We start from the raw sequence: 18,888 nt of genomic DNA, 5'->3' as shown, positions 1-18,888 counted from the left end.
AGCAAATTAACGTATAGTTTATTAACAATGTATTTTTCTTTTTTCAGAACATATTTGCTTACAATTTTTTGTTCATTTATTAAAAATAATTTTGTATTCAATTTTTTTAATATTTGCTTTATTTACAATTATTTCCAAAATTATTTCGTGATAAATTATATTTTGTACATTGAAATTGATATATATACATATGCACATTATTTATAAATTATACTGTTGGGTATAGAGATCCATATGTATAAAGAGATTCTATTTACACTAGCTCTAATAGAGAAGTAGAATTTGTTATGCACTATATTTTACATTTAATCATTTGTTCTGACTTGTTTTCTTTTTATATGTAATTGTATTTATGTTCTATGTATATTATTGTACTTTTTCTGATTTCTTGTTTACAACAATCGTTCATATGTATAGTTTCCATACTGTTGAACAATACAGGCTGTCCCATCAGCCATGGTTAACATTCAGGAATATGAGACGAATGATAATTTCACAGCAAAAATCTCTAGGAAACTTGAGCCCTAAAATAGATAACTTATATGAGCACTTCTGCATTAGAGGACATATGATTCACAGTAGCAAATATGAAGAAGTGGTTTTAGCTCCTAAGGTAAGCATTTTTCTACCCAAATCGATGAAGCTCTTTTGCTTCAAATGGATGTTCCTCTCATATCTCCTGCTGGACACCTGGCATACATAGGGCATGGGGAATGGGTACTAATGTAAGTAGCCTGTTTATATGTTTGTATGTTGGCAGCGTGATAGTCTGCATTAACAGCTCTGACAGCGCTGTGCGCCTCTGTAAGAGACTCCGTGGCTGATCGGAGTCACAGTTGTAAGTAAATAGTCAGCAGTGATGGCAGTTTGAAGTGAATAGCCAGCAGTGATTGAGTTGGAAATTAACAGTTAGCAGTGATGTAGGTTAGAGGGCTGAAGTGTTAGCGCAAGTGGACGATCGGGACGTGTGTCCATCATGGAAATGTAATATCGATGACGATTATGTAATTTTTGGTACTGGATGTCAAGGACAAATACACAGTTTTTGAACTGGATGTCACACGGTTAAGGTAAACTCTGCTAAATACATTGTTTTCCCTGCAACAAAATCATTCCTTTGTTAACCACATGGTAAGACAAATGCAAAGAAACTACATATTGGTCAGAAAGTTCTCATTAAAGCCCATTCATTGTCACATAAGAAGAAACATTTGAGTCACAAATTCAGATTTCTAATGGACCTTACAGGATCCGATATATACAGCATGATAATTGTGTTGAAGTTGAAACTCGGTGTATTAAGAAAAGTAAAGGATTACACCACATTTCTCATGTAAAATCGTTAATTGAGAAATAGTTTGCTTTGCGACGTAGTGTTTGTCATTAAAGTTTTCACTTCAAGTTACTATTACGCTTTGTCGCATTTCGCATGCAGCAATATTCTGAAGTAACTATCTAATCAGGAACTTACGGGACATATTAAGATAGTAATTTTGCGAGTTCACTTTCATGGGGAACAGACGACACAGTCTCATTGTGTGTACATTTTGCTTGTTAGTTTCGCCATTACGACACGACTGTTAAGGTCCACATTCTTGGAACATATCCCGATAATGGATACTTACTGCAGAATTTTAATTTACTTGAAAGGACATTATTTATCTAAAGTACTTTCTGAGATATAACAGATGGCACGGTGTTTGGTTTGTTTGACGGCTATACGATTATAGTACGACGCTACATATGAGTGATGCAATCTTCATGATTGCTTTTGCGCTACATTATTCTGGAAAGTAAAACATTTTTTGGTTATGACTTTTGTGGCATAGCTGCAACGAGATAGGTATTTTTCGTAACACAACAATACGTTACAGTATGTTACTTTCAAGGTCAAGGCAATGAATGTGATAACTACGACATTCACACGCATAGCACTTTACTTTTGTATATGAAAAGGTAAGTACATTGATTTTTGGCGAACTTGGCTTATGGACGACGATACGTAAGACACTTGGTACATTTTTACGATTAAGCAATGACAGAAATTATCTTACAGCAAGAAGTATAGTTTAGCGCTACAGGACACGAATCTGACTGATTAATTTTTGTACTTGGAACGTTTTTAGAAATATTTTTGAATTACAGTGACACAGAGACGTTTTCGGAGAGACGTTTCATTCCACAGTTTCAATCCGTAACATGTGAGGTGCAATTATATTATCCTTCATGGGCGTACGCCTACTTTGTGTACCATGTGTGTGGAAAACGCAAGGAGACCTAGCTAATATGGTGTTTGCTTATACAATTTTATACATTGGTACCATATTTCTCTAACACAGAATTAGACAGCTATCTGGTCATTTAACAGAGAGGAATGAAGATTTTTTTTATACTCCGTCACTGACACATGTCTAAGTAATTAAGCAGTTGGATTGCTTTGCACTTATGAAATTGTATTTTGTCTGCAATTTTGGAACTGTTCATATTTACGTCTGGAACTGTTTTGTAACTGCGAGAGCTTTGAGAGATGTAAACTGATGGCCTCATGATTTTTGAAGTACGTTTGAGGTAGATGACAATATTGAAACTAGGAGAACTTTTTCTTTTTTAAGGTTTTGAGATTATTGGATGAAGCTACGACGATTTTGAGATTTGATTGATCTGTTATGATGATGTTTTTATGACGATGTTGTGTATTATGTTGTTGAGATACGTTTATGATTAATAAGGCAATGCTATATGAGGAATATGATTAAGCTATGTGTTTATTATGATGGAGTATTGAAGTAGTACTGATGTATATGAATAATGAGTAGCAGTTAAGGACGCTGGTTTGTGGGAAAGAATGTTGGAAACCATCATATATAATTATGAAAAGTGAGTATATATGTGTATATGAATACCACAATGCTGATGGAAATTTTTGGACACTGTTACTGATGAGATTTCGATTCTAAACATTTCTCCTGTAAATTTTCGACCTGTGAAATTTGTTTTATTGGTATAAAACCGTTCTTGTAGCTCAAACTTCTGTCGTAAATAGTTTCATAAAGAGTATATGTGACCTTGACGTAATGCTCTGCTGCGCTGGGCTGCGTGCTGGCCGCCTTGAAATATACCCATTATTGTGTTGCCTTCCAATTGCCCCCTGAAAAGCTCGGCGCACTCTCGTAGGGATTCTCATAGCTGCAGAAAAGGGAGGCCGTTGACCGCGCTATTGACATTTCTTTGCAGAATGCACCACATACATGACACACTATTACTTGGAAACATATTATTACACTCTGGATCTCATAGTTTGTGCTACTTACTGAAATGCTTATGAATTGTTGAGCTATATTCTTACGTCTGCTCACCTGATTATGACAAGTGTCTTTCTAAGAGAGTTGAGAGACTTTTTACTGGCTTACAAAATGCCATGTCGCTTGTGACTGATGTTTTTCTGCTTTGCTTTGTACATATTTACTGCACTGTAGCATTGGTTTCATAGAATAAAATTTAATACATCTGCAAATGTGAATACTTTCTGTCATCAGATCCATTAAATAATAATTTTATGACCCACATTCTTAAAAAAGAGAACTTGGAAAGGAAACATCAATAAGAAAGAGCACTTGAAAGGACAAGTAACAGGAATTGGGAACATAATTTTCTGTTCAAGGACTTGGTAATTTTTTGGTAGAATAAGTTGTTGTGGTGCACCGCTCTAGTGTTAAGATGTGACATATACATTAAGATGTGAATAGACATTTCCCTTATCTGCATTGCTGTCTTTACTTTAATATTTTTTCTGCCTGTGCTTTGTCATGTTTAGGTATAAGTTATTGCATTTGCTGCTGCTATTTGTCAGGCACTGTCCTACTGAATTTTATGTTTTATTACTGTGTTAAGCCAGTTTTACCACTGATTTACTTTTCTTATTTGCTGCATATTGCCTTATATTAGTTCTAATGTTGCACTTGCTTTGCTAATTTAAATATGCTGCTGCTTGCTTTGCACTTCGCATTTTTGTCGTTCTTGTTTGTGTTAATGTTTATTCTGCTGCACTGCATCGTTCTCTTGTTTATATATCTGAGCTCAGCAGATTTAAATTAATTTAAGAGGTGCTCTGCCATATAAGAAAATGAGTTGTGATGCTTTGCAAAGAAATGCATTGAGAAGCTATATGAAAAAAGATTTGGCCAAAGAGTATTGTAAAGTGAGTAAAATTATTTTGAAAAACTAAATGAACAGGTAAGTAGGGTATAGTGACAACAGGTTTAGGCAGGATTTTCTTGGAAAGAAATGACGAGGTAAGAAATACGTGAAAGTATAAATATAGAAAGCATGCTTAGATAGGATTTTTCTTAAAAAAAAGTTGAACTAAGGGAGAGCTCTGAGAATTAAATGAGGTTTCGGTTGGAAATGAAGCACCACAAGTACTGCAGTACCAAACGTTGCACTGAAAATTGACCCTGTTCTTTCCCTTTGTGTTATAACGCTATGTTTATGTGTACTCTTGTGTGTCTGTGTTCTTCCTGTCTCTGTGTTTAATGATAAGATAAATATGGTAGAATTTTTTATCCTTCTACTACTAAGCTGCATTCCCTATGATGAGGAATCTGTTATCCTCAAATCCAACCTATTTCTCTACTTTGGCAAGATGTTCAGAGATTATTTATTCTGTTCTGTTTCCTTTTAATGCTCATGTGTCAAGTTAATATATCTAAGGATATTCTCATTTTTCATTTATTTACTTATGTCATAAGTCCTGCAATAATCTTGTAAATGCTTATTTTTATTCTTTTTGTAAAGCCTATATTACTAGAAAAATTATCTGTATTATCATGTTCTTGACTGTAATGATGTTTTCTCTGCCTTTCTAATTGTATTCTTATGCTGTATAATCGTTAATTTATAGACACTAGTTCTTCACATTAAGTAAATAGTAGGGTTTCATTTTACTGCACACATTTGTCTGTTGGTCATAGTACGTGTGTAAATATCACAGGTTATATCACTGTGTTAGTTCTTACACGTGTGTTGATAATTCAGAAGGGACTGCTTAATAGCATTGCTGGTTCTAAGGATACTGCAAAAAAAAAAAAAAAAAAAAAAAAGAGTGAGTGCATAAGTGGTGGTTAATGGACTTCCTATTTATTGTGACGGATGGCTGCTGGCCATCTCTACAAGGACTACAGTGGCTCTGCACCGTTGGTTGGCCAATACTAGCATAATCTCTACAAGGAGTACTGTGGGTCTGCCCTGCTATGGCCCATTACCAGTCTTCATGTCAAGAGTCAGCACTGTGTTTCCGTTGGGAGGACAACACTACTTCTTCAAGAACGTATGGAGGTCCACTACTTACATGTGCATTACTTTTACTGCTCCGACTTTGTGTAGAAAACTGTCATAGACCACTCTTCTAAGGAATGATTAGGACTGTCTTTAGGAATTGTGAACAATTTTTGCATTTTTTACACACAATATATTACTAATTGTGTGCATCTGATCTATTTGATATTCTTAACATATATATTTTTTAACAATTTAGCCTTGGCCACTGCCCAGAACACTTTGTAAATTTCTTTGAGAGGAACAGGGGGGGTTGTGTAAGTAGCCTGTTTATGTTTGTATGTTGGCAGTGCGAAAGACTCCCTTAATAACTCTGACAGCACTGTGCGCCCTCTGTAAGAGACTGTAGCTGGTCAGACTCGCAGTTGTAAGTTGATAGACAGCAGTGATGGTAGTTTCAAGTGAATAGCCAGCAGTGCTTGAAGTTGGAAGTTAACAGTTAGCAGTGATGGAGGTTAGAGAGCTGAAGTGTTAGCACAAGTGGACGATCGGGATGTGTGTCCGTCATGGAAATGTAATATCGTTGACGATTACATAATTTTTGGTACTGGATGTCAAGGACGCATATATATAATTTTTGAATTGGTTAAGGTAAAATCTGCTAAATACACTGTTTGCCCTGCAGCAAAATCATTCCTTTGCTAACCTCATAAACTTATTTAGCTGATGGTACTGGTGCTTGCTGTACTGCTGTAGTTCATGTAATGAAGATGTTCTGTGAGGGGCTTATGAAATTTATGGGTTATTCTTAGGATTTCTCCTGATTCAGGGCCGTTCTTTTGTGTTAAGTAATAGTCAGATTGCGGTATCGTTGTATATTGTGGGTCATAAATGAATAGAATAAGTTTTAGCTGTATTTGTCAGGAACTATTCTGTAGCTCGGAAACGAAATGATAAAAAATAATAAAGTTACACTTGCATTCAATCTCGCCCAGCAGTTTAAAAAGGTTCAGTTGCATTAAGTAATTTAAGTAAAAACGTAGAAGTTTCGCCTTCTCATTTATTTCGGTTTAAGCAGAATTAAATAAAGAAGTTTTACTAACACTTACGAAGTTGGAATGTACACCAAGTATGCAGTCAGTCAACTCAGGCATGGACATGCATACACACACCTATGACAAATGGTTTATTCAACCTTTCCACACACCCTATACCTTGAGTGAATAGCGTGAGAATGGGAGAGTCCCGAGTCCATCTTCACAGAGAAAACGTTGTTCATCGTACAACATGAGGCTGACTTTCAGCTGTATCACAGTAAGAACCTTATGACTTCATGATTAAAACACTACTCGCCACATCATTTGTGGAGCTTGGGATCACTTCCAATGAAACCAAGCTGACACTCCTTGTAACCTTGGATTGTGAGAGTCTTTGAGGCTGCATGATGTAGCCAACCATTGGGTGGCCAACCTTTAGGTTGCACCTGAGCGATTTCATCTCAAATCATACAGGTCAAGAGTAAATGCGTAAGATAAATATATCAAACATTGCTCAAAAAATATATGTAGAAGTTCCACATGATACATCTACAAAACTACAATATTTTGATTTTCTTATGATTTCTTGAAACGCTACAGAGTTCTCTAAATGGGAGTATTTGGGAAAATGTAACTAAAGGGAAATTTGAAGAATTGTAATAAAGAAGCCAAAGGTGACAGATATCCGAATTCGTTTTCAATAAATACTTGGATCCAAATACTATGAGCCATGATTATTCTGTGAAAATTTATAACTTTTGGAAATTTCAAAATTATATTTTGAAAGTATGAATAGGCATAAAATGTTAACTGTCTTGAGAAATAAGTGGAATTGCCAGTTATTTCATTAATACTTGAAATTCTTAAACCGCCAAAATATTTGTACATTAAAATGAAAGAATATGAAATTGTTTTTATTCATAAATTATTTTCTCCTAAATCCCATCCTAATTGTTTTAATAGTATTTCGATCGGTCTTTGCACTTAAAGAATGTTCAATCAGAGGGGGCCATACTTGTCTGTACAAAATATGAGAAATTCTTTAGGTAAGCTAGCTCTACTCTCTAGGTCAAAAACTATGGACACTTAAATATTTAAACTGATCGTTGATTTTAAGTAAATCTCGTGCAAAACTGAAATTTCTGAATCAAAATAATTACTTTACAATATTATAAATGAGTGGGAAAACAATTCGAAATTTTGTTCGAAATCATTTTATAACAAAAATGGGATATAGAATATTTATACCCATTTGTTATGGCATTATTCACAAATTATTGGTGTCTTCTATCATGATTTTACTTCTTCATGACTTTCCATGAACTTAAATTGCCTACAAAGTAACTATCAACACTGCACTGTTGTACTGTTCAAAAGTGTTCATTAGTTATTTTCATCTGCTTCTGATTGAACTCTTATAGCTGAGCTGAATTTATGCATGGACAAGGGTGATCTAATTAGAGCAGTATTTGGGAAATGGAAACTGCACACTGATCCTTTGATGGTGGCTATTTGAAAGCATTAGAAGGACCATAAGGTGCCATGAAGGAGACAGTTATACTTTGCAGCTCATGAGAGACACTTATCATTTGTCCCAATGTCATACACACAAGAAATGAAGTGTCTCACTAAAAAATCTTCTTATGTATACTGTGGTCTCGGCATTTCAAACACAGTAACAGGCTCTATTTCATGGAGAACCGTTCTCACAATGAATGTGCCACTCCGGGATGCTACCCAGTAGTGATTTGATTTAATTCTTGTCTCAGGCATAATAGCAGACCATTCTTCTTTCTTTCTTAAAGGGAATTACCTGAATGTTCTCTCACTCAGAATTGAACTCTTGGTGTTTTTTGCTAACATTGATATGGTGTGCACAAATCCAATAGCATCTCTTACAGAACCAACAGTATTATGATGGAGATTAAATCTTGTTGGAAGATGTTTAAAGAGACCTCCTACCCATCACAGGCACTGACTATAACAAAATAGTGTGATGTTCCTAGGAAATCAGCATCACATGTGAATATAGATACCTGTGATGTGTGTCAGTGATAACTTTGAATTTTGTTCTCCAGAGCAGCAGACCTATTCTCAGCAAAGTCCAAAAGAAGAGCTAATGTGTCAGTATTCCGGAATGGAGCTGATTTTACTTCTGGTATTGCCTGTCTCTGAATCCACTGGATATGATGGTGAGGTATCCTTTCATGATGCAATGTCTAACCTTTGTAACAAACTTCCTCTGGCTGTACTTGTCTTCTTCACCAACTCTCCTCTCACCCGCAATCCATAGGACACGTCATTGTCAGTATCCTGCTACTGGATGTAATGCCTCATCAGTCGTCATTTCAGCATCAGGACACACTGCATACTACTGCAGCCAACATTTATCTTGCGGATCTTGACATGGACACTAAAGCATCACATCTATCTCTGTGTACTTCTTTCCTGTGACACTGATTATGGTGAAAGAAGCAAGTTTCACGTTAGTGCAGTAAACACATGTGCATACTTCCTTCACGGCTGTCATTTTGATCGTAAGAAGTAGAACTCTGTGAGACCGGTTTTAAAATTCAGATTCTCCTTTTTCATTAGGAGATATGTTTCTCTTATTGATCTTGTCATATATCTTTTTTATCTTTTTAACTTTTTCACCATTTTTTCGAACAGAGATAACATCAGCCTGGTTAGGTCTTTGCCTGCAGCAATCCTTATCCTCACTTACATAGTATTCCAAAGGAACAGTAAGCATATCATCGTGCAACGGATGGCCACAGTAAGAATCTGAGCATGCCCAAATACCATTCTTATTCAAAATTGTTAAGGCTTTCGTGGCCACTTGTTGACAAACTGCCTATTGCCGGTGGTGAAGCTTTGACAATGCCAGCTACTCGTGCTGGCGAAACGTCAGAAAAATCATTAGATGAACGTCGGCCGAAGAACCCGAGACAGAAGCCAATAGGCAGTTTGTCACCACTCTTATTCTTTATTTTACGAGCTTTCATAATCAAATAGCCGGCCGGAGCGGCCGAGCGGTTCTAGGCGCTACTGTCTGGAACCACGCGACCGCTACGGTCGCAGGTTCGAATCCTGCCTCGGGCATGGATGAGTGTGATGTCCTTAGGTTAGTTAGGTTTAAGTAGTTCTAAGTTCTAGGGGACTGATGACCTCAGAAGTTAAGTCCCATTGTGCTCAGAGCCATTTGAACCAAATCAAATAACGAGAGGAAGTGGGTATGTATTCCTGTATCTGCTGCTTAAAGTAGCAGTAACTGTACCTTCTCAGTACAGGTGGCTGTCAAGACAGCAGTATTGAGGTTTTCAAACCACTCATCACGTTTCATGCACATATCACCATTTACATTACACACTTCACAAAGTTTTGAAGATGTTGCTTGTGTAAAACTTGTTTCAGTTTCTTCCACTATTCTTTCTACTGTCTTCTTCAGTTCCACATTCGAGTGATGATGATCTTTCAGGCAGGTTGTTACTAAATTTCTTCTGTAGTGAGTGTAGCAATTTCTGCACAATGGATGTGATGATGTGAAACTAAGACTGTTACTTGAGGACCAAGATACATCTGCGATACCTTTAACAGATTTTCAACAACTGTTTTTCATTTTTCTTAAACACCATCTTGTTGTGTCTTTCTTCATAGTCCACACACCTCACTGTTTCAATACTGTGCTTCCTCACTGACACTGACTAACAAAAAGTTCACGCCATACAGAAGACTCAATGCAGAATAGTTTATTTGCAGCTCTCACTCATTTGTTATAAACTCAAGAGCTATAGAAACAGCGTTGCCAATATGCATATTTTACACTAAAAATTCACTGATGAGAAATACGCAAAATTTTGAAAAATTTTAACACTTTACACAGAAATATACTGCCTATTGTGTTTGCACTAACTACTAACATATTAACCAAACAATATTTTGTGTAATTCTCAAACGTTTTCAGACAGGCGTTTTCGAGTAAATAATTCGTAAAAACTCGTAAAAATGCAGCTTATTACATTTTTAATAATTAATATTTACATAATACAGATAGCTGGAGCAGAGAAGATACTTTTTATAATTACATCAGTAGTATCTGGTAGTAAGACAGAAAATATAGCATTCTGTGACTTTCCCCACTAGCAGAAAAGACTTTAAGTGGAAAATTGACTTACATTTCGTATTTTCGTTTTAAATTTGTAAGTTAAAGGATTCCGATAAGTGTGTGGCCGTCAACTATATTCCAGCAACTATGAGGGAGCTTAACGCAAAACATCTGCCAGGTCTCCAGTACTTTTGGTTTATTAGTTATATTTTTTTCTCTTCTGTTTTGAGAGGTATTTACAAAATATACATTTTCCAAAGGATCACACCATTTACAAAAAGAAAGATAAAACGAAATTATTTCTTAACACTTGTGTTACAGAGGTCTAATATGTATTTTTTCTAGAGTAATTCATGGCCACGAATTGAGATGACGTGAATGATTTTAGATAAAATCACCCACCTGTATCTGTGTGGTGTGTGTACATTTTAGATATGAGCTCCACAAACCCCACAATCTGCAGCCCATTTGATTTATCCTTCTTGTTTTCTGGTATTATGGCATCAGAATTACTGGCTGTAAATCCAGATTTATCGAATTCATGGGGGCAGTTCCTAATTACTTAATACCGATCGCTTCATTTCAATCTGTAAATCAAATTGTGTGTATCCATATAAGATAATTTGGGATCATTAAACCCGGGCTTCACAAATGTTTAGTGAATTTGGTATATGTAATGTTTGAAGAGTTCGAGAATACATATACCAACATAGACAGGTTTCTAGAATTGCAACGAAACCTTGGCCATCCCCACTGTGACCTTTTCTTTATTGAATATGAAGACCTGCTAAAAATCTCTTGAGCTACATCGTTCACCACCTAGTTAAGTAGAGGAATGTTGTGCTTGGTGTTCTACATTTTCCATTGCTTAACCTGATGTTGGACTATTCATTGATTTAGAAACATTCTTTTGAAAATCACACACCTAGATCGCCCTCTTTTGATATTTAGATTAATATAGTCCTTTCACCAATGTGACTCTTTGAAGGAGCTGCCGTAAGTGACCCTAATAAGTTTCATCCCCAAAATCTGACAGTTCTGGTGTTTCTGTTGTCCAATGGTAGCTCTGTTTTTCACCCAGTGTTGTTATTACCTTCAGGGTGGAACCATTAGGTGGTACTATGCGCTCCATATATAGCGGCTAGTCCCATACTCACAATTCATATCAGTAGGGTATGTCATGTCTGATGCCGCAACATATCCTTCGTCAGAGCCTGCAACCGCATATTGGAAGTAATACAGTCTGGTGATTACCTCATTGCAGAGTCATTGGAAACAATCAACTGGCAGAGACTGTTACACAGTATGCCCATATAACTTGTTCATATATAAGTAAAGGATGTAATGCCAATCATCAGATGAAATAACTCTTACTCAATCAGTTATGGGTTATTTATTCTGGTGTATCTATGCACACAACTGACCAAGTCTCTGCGAATCGCCATTTCACGAAGAAGCAACTTTTCAAAAGCACGATGTTCATACGTGTTTTAATTACCATTTATTCCTACGAATGCCTCGACCTTACCTAGTAAAACGCAGGATCAATAGTGTATGTATTCATTCAAACAAAATGGAATTTCTCAGAAATATTTCCAAGCAGGCGTATGTCACTTTTCATGCCCAATATAGCATATTCGCCTAAGTTAGTGAAATTGAACTCGTGCCACACATCCACCACACGCATTTTCTCCACATCCGTTACGGCACTGAGCTGCCGGCTGCTGGTGAACGCAGTTATGTTGGACAACGTGGTTTCGTAAGGAAAGGTCCTATTTCGACACAAGCTTTGCATCGTCCAGATGTGTAGTTATGTGTTGATACGGACATCTCAATGATGTACTGTCTCAACAAGTTTCTGAAGAGCTATGTCCTTGAAACGCAGAGAACGCTAGAGGTAGGAAGTTATTCTTGGCATGATTAGCCTGAAAAATAGAATTATTTTTCAGCAGTGTTAATTATCGCAGTGACACCATAATTTTTCCAAACAAACATCACCCCTGTGTTCGACAAGGAAGTGAGCATCATATCCGCTCAAACAATGGAAGAATATGCGTATGTGTCATCACATTGGTGACAATGGTCTCTACATGATGTTTCCACTGTTCTATGCTGTGACAACCCCCATAATTGCAGGATTATCCACAACATACGAGTTTAACTGATTAAACTTATGGTCATAGAAGCATCCAACTAGATACACTGCTCCATATGGTGTGAGCCGTTCACTGAAGGCAGTTTGAGAGGCAGTGGGGTCACCTTCAGAAATCGCTACAAGATCTCTGTTTTCATGTACAGGATGTGGGGTAGCACTCATGGCGGAGGCCACTTTTAAACTTTCACAACGTGTTTGCCTCTGTTGGCATTTCTACATTCACAGGTTCATAACTGGGGTAACAATTACATGCTTTTATGACTTCCTGCTTTTCATAGAACAGCTTAGTCATCTATGATAAAATGCAGTTTATGTCCATCGTTACTCAGCTGAGGGAAAGTGGAGGCGGACATGTCGTTTATCCAGACATAGTGTAGCATCTCTCACTTTGAGATTAGCAACAAGCCTATGTGTTTGGCGCGTTGACCAGCTACGCTGGAGTAGTAGAGGGGCATGACTTCATTATGCTTTATATATTTCTTTTTTTCTGCACTGTGTTCTCTTCTTCTGGTTTTCTATTATCTACTCCCAGGCAATAAATGTGAACTGAACACAAAGTTTAGAAAATTCTGAGAGTTAATGGAGGTGAGACTGAAGCTATAATGCTGCCATGCCTTGGATGTGTGGTTAGATCTTGTATGCTCAGAATGACTACTTTAATTTCTATTGAAGGCAAAAGAGACCGTGCCAAGCAAACCTCGTCTACCTCAGTAGTACTGAGAACAACAGAAGGTGCTTCTTTAGCGACAATATCTTTCGATAGAGCAATGTAACTTGACCTCTAGTTTCCTGTGATATAGACGAGATAGCAGACGTTGAGGAAGGGTGCATGGCTTGCGTACCTAACCAGACCCTCTTTCCGGAATTTCAGAATAAAGACCTGGTGTCGCATTCACAGTAAACGTTCTGAAATAATCTGCAATTTACTTTCCTCACAATAACACAATAGTTCCCCCCAAAATCGACAATTTTCATTTCCACCACCTTTTTCTTTGGGGGGAGGGGGGGGGAGGGTGTTTGCTGTGTAGAACTGCATTGCACTTAATAGTAGCATACCGCCTTTCGATGAAAAACCTGGAAAGCTCGGGATCTGATTTATATGCCCTGATGAACATAACAGGATGTCGTTAGTCTGCATTAGTGTTATCTAAGTGAGCTTGTGAGTTTCATATCGAAAGTTCTAGCAACCACAGGAGAGTGGAATGCAGATGTGTGATTTACCTGGTGCTCTTTAACAGAGTCGCCTGGGTCTGGTCATTGATCCATCACGCCTCCAAAGGAAGACAGTAGAAAGATATTGATAACTACCATGTGTAACCACTCTGAAATGATACATCAAGACGTCTGTAATAATAATACGTAGCAGTATTTATTTATAAAATAGTTGGCATCTGAATCATTCCATTGGAATCTCATCTCACTATCATTTGTCATAATCTAATTCTCTGGATGGATTCCCATCTACCTCCAACATAGCCAAGTTATTATCTAAAGCTCCTTGAAACAAATAAACAAAATTTCAAAAGTAGTGCTTGCAAGTGTGCAGAAAATTATTATTCTAGAAGACAACGAAAATGAGGTGCTATTACTAAAAACATACTCATCCAACGATGATCTATGTCATTCCTGATGAACTAAGGCTGGAGAATGGTGTCATGTTTAGGAATGAGTCATACAGCTGTTTATCTGCAACCGCTACATCAGTCCATTCATCCATATCCATATTATTATCGAGTGAAGCTAGAAACAATGAAACATAAACTTGTAAGTAGTGGATGCAAGTATAAAGAATTATTATTTCTGTAGAATATAGAAAATAAACTATAACTTACATATTTTGTCATCGATCAACAGTGCCATGCCTCCATGACCATACTGGAGAATGGTGTTATGTCCTGGGATATGCCATATAATCAGATATCTGTAGATGCTGCATCAACCCACCTCCCCCTGCCCCCACGCCCCCCATAACCACATCATCATCAGGTGCTTCTAGAAAAACCACAAAGGCCTCAAGATAGATAGCCATGTTATACCCATACACACATCACACAGAGACAAAGACAGAAAGAAGAGAAACATGAATGATTACTCACGTTTGTGACATTCGCCTCTTAATACTTTTTGTTGCTCAGTTGCTGTCAGTCATTCTCTGGCGCACTAATGTGTCTCGTTTGTTCTTCTGCTGAGCTACGATGCAACAGGGGCATATCCCACTCCCATGTGCAAAAAAAGAAGAAATCCTTCACTATCAAACTTTAGCTATAGACACAATAAACACACATACACACACACACACACACACACACACACACACACACACACACACACACAGAGAGAGAGAGAGAGAGAGAGAGAGAGAGAGAGAGAGAGAGAGAGAGAGATCATCTTAGATGCATACCTGCAGTATCACTAGATTCAAATCATGGTACATTTATTAGCCCTTGAAGCACCATCAATATAATCATTTCCATAAATGTACTTTGTTGGTACTATAGTGGCACTGCTGATGCTTCTTCTATCAGGTCTAAGACTGAAGTGATTTTCGCGTCAAAGTGCCTCTTAGTTTCAGCCAAAAACCAAATGCTTTTAGATGCTGTCAGAGATTTTGTCAATAAGTAACAAGTATGGTTCATTTGGAAGGAGAGACAGCATTGGTCGTATTTTTTTGTTTTATTAAACGCAAAATCGATTTTCGGTCACTTAGTGACCATCTTCAGTGCTGTAATATATAATTTAAATTGGTAGGCACTGGTGTCAACAAGCTTACTGCGATCACACCAGTGCCTACCAATTTAAATTATATATTACAGCACTGAAGATGGTCACTAAGTGACCGAAAATCGATTTTGCGTTTAATAAAACAAAACAAAAAATTCGACCAATGCTGCCTCTCCTTCCAAGTATACCCATTATATGGTCGTGGTGCACAGGACACTCCATGGAGTCGCCAATCAATAAGTATGGTTCATCCCCATTTCTTGGTTGTCTGTGAGATTGTTCCCATCGTATTCCAAATCGGCCACAATGTGGCTCATTGGTGTTCATATGACACCACTCTTTCTCACTGGTCAATAGTGTTCAAGGATCACTATACATATCTAGTATCTTCGATGCTGTCAACAGGTATGGCTCAGTATTCGGCAGCTATTCAATGATTTTGCAAAAAAAATAATACAAAATGGAGTCAGTCAGTGGCAGTATTTTCACACTACCAGTGAGACCTCGAATGAGAGTTGCAATGCAGCCACAGTTGGGTAGCTTTTGTTATGACTGTTCTGCATAATATCTCTGTGGGCTGATCGCTATCTGGAGAGAGAGCTGCACATCTCCATCAAGACACTTCTATCCTCTGGCGTAAGCTAAAATATGATACAAACCCGAATGTTTTACCAACAGTGCTTGCTGAGGAAAAAAAGACTTCTTTTTAAGACTTTGTAAATAGTCCACATTTCCTCAAAATCTATATTTTAGCAATGAAATCATATCTCCTTAATGTTGACCAGACTTTTCTTTGAAGGCTGTTTTAAGATCACTATGTACTCGTACTAAAAAGTAACCAATCTGGAAATGATCTGTCTCTATACAGCATGGAGATGTGCTTGGTACCCTACTCTTTTTAAAAAAAGCAGTCACATGCTTTGCCATATATGAAGTTATACAGAATCTTTTCCAACTCGATCTTAGTATCCGTAATGGAACATATATTACACAGTATATCTGGTATTACCATTTTGTATTCGGACTTTTTTTACTAATACTAATACCGGAAGGTGATAATCGCCTTCAAGCATCCATTCATTAGAACATGCATTTATCGCCTACCCATGACAATGAGGTTGATTTTTCTCAGTATTTCCTCTAAATGCTTTCCAGCTCTTCCTGGTCAATTTTTTTTTTGGACATACCTATTGCTAGTGCAGTATGACCCGAATGTAGGTGAACAGTGCAGCTTCATCCCACCATCATATCACTACAATGCCCCATCTTTCTGCTATTAAAATACATATATATGGTGTCATTCCACCCCTATACGTATCTAGCGGCTATTTTAGAAGTTCTATCACAAATACCTACTATTCCCACTGTATAACAATAATGCCTCTTTCTTCTAAAACTCCAACATGTCTAGTTCCTGTGCTATAAATTTCGATTGCTCTCTCTATATGAATACAGAAAATCCCCTGTTTCCATCTTGTATACGTATTTTTACATGTTTTCACCATTTCACCTTATTTTCTGTGCTTTCCATAGGTTTTCGTTTTTTCGATATTTTTCCTATGTTTCTCCATAGTTTGCCATATGTTTATTCTATGTTTAAACGTACGAAAACATGAACGCTTCTATTGTTTCACCCTACCAAGTTTCTTTAGTATCTATGAATGATTCAGATCCCTCCACCACGGAAGAGCAATTCTACAAAACATCTGTAAGACAACTTGTTCCTCCAAATGACGATCCAGAAAGAAAATGTCAGACAACACACGATGCTAACTGCCATATCCAACCCTTATATACGCTGAACACACACACTGTGGCTGACTTTAGTTACCTTAATACAGTTTTATGCCTACAGATTCTTATAAAAATAATACTCCATGACCACTTAACAATGATGTCACCATCTGTACTTTGTAATAAGTTAATAACTCAGAATTTACTCCAACTATGGCTGTCAATGCTTCATATAAATACCCTAAGGGTACAAGATTTATATAACACACGTAATTAATAGTAACTGTAAAAAATATAGGTCACTTAAGCTATGTTATAGGTCAGTTTCTCATGGAGGCCCTCGCTGTCAAACATACTTAAGTCTAGGATACTGTTTCCAATGAAACCACTAAGTGTAACATCTGGGATATTATTTTGGATGTATCGACCAGCATCACACCTGTGTTTCGGGTGAATGCACCCATTTACAATCCAGGCTATTGGACAAAGGTAGGTCCACAGGGTTATCTCTGGGGGTGGTGTGCGAAAGTGGATCTACCACCAGTAAGTTTGGAGGGGGGTAAGGGTGAGGGTTGGGAGTAGGTGCCCCAAGTTATATCTATACACAAAACATCGTAAGCGAGCCATGTTTGTTTGCAATAGGATAAAGTCTGTTCCTGGAACATTATTATTTTTGTTGTTAGTTATATTGTTTGTAGCTTTAGAGCAGGGGTGGGCAAGAATTCGGTTCGTGAGTCATGCCCTGGTATGAGGGCTTTAGCACACAGCCTTGCTGTAATTAATAATAACTGTAAATTTCCCCCACCGCCAGATAGCGCTGTCTGGGCGTGAGGAGGGGGAAGATGAGGAAACCGCGAACGTGACGCATGTAAACGACAGAGTGGTCACACTGCATAGGAGTTCGTTTTAAATTCCGTATTTTGCAACAATGTAGATTACAAACGAAATTAATTTTTGGTATTGGGTAACAACTTTTGGCGCGCTGAAGAACTAAAATAATTTGTATCTGGTACCAAATGTCAGAATATAGACAAACGTATACCATTTCACAAATCTTCACACTCAGGTTACCACCTGATCGTGACTTACTTAGTTTCATAATTGAAAAATATGCCTTTTATACAAATTGTCCGTCGCCATATACGAGCACTTTTGCAATTTCATTAAGGAGTCATAAAAAATGTAACTAAGGAAATCAACATAGGCGTACGTGCTGGATACTCTTTATAGCAATGCTTCCCCAACAAAAGGAAAAAAAAAGGAATTTGGATCACAAATCTCAGGGCCAATTTGACTGAGCGTGGACGCAACTCAGTTATTAAAGGAAGGAGGGTCGAACGAATCATATCACCATTCTTTCTTCATAATAATTTGCCACGTGGTGGTGATGGTGACACTTGCTGGGTCTAAATGATGTGACTCCTCGTGTTGGTGATGGCGAGTCGGCAGCTCTCATCAGCAACCAGCGGGTTTGCAGTGAGGCCCTGGTATGGACTCCACATTGACAAGTCGCCGGGCGTTGCCATGGCTGAAGTAGCATTATCGTCGTGGCAGAAGGCGGAGTTGGTACTGGATGGAAGAGCTCCCATGTCCTCTTCCGTCCGCGTTGCCTCACTAACTCTTCTTCACTCCTCATCCTTCTCTCAGCTCAACGACTCCTTGAAATTTTTCTCCTATCGACATTGCCACTGACAGACTAAATGTGTGGTTGCAAAATGGCTCCAGTATCCATGTCTCTGCATTCACTGTATAGGGGTAGTTTTCTCCTGGCAACTGGTGCTGTCAGTCAGCGAAGATGGCCCCTGGCAGAGGTATCACACCGCTTCTTGTCATGACTATTAAGTTATTGATATACAAGAGTG

This window comes from Schistocerca piceifrons, chromosome 5, assembly GCF_021461385.2.
Source record: "Schistocerca piceifrons isolate TAMUIC-IGC-003096 chromosome 5, iqSchPice1.1, whole genome shotgun sequence".
Taxonomy (NCBI): Eukaryota; Metazoa; Arthropoda; class Insecta; order Orthoptera; family Acrididae; genus Schistocerca; species Schistocerca piceifrons.
Note: the sequence above shows the minus strand (reverse complement) of the source record.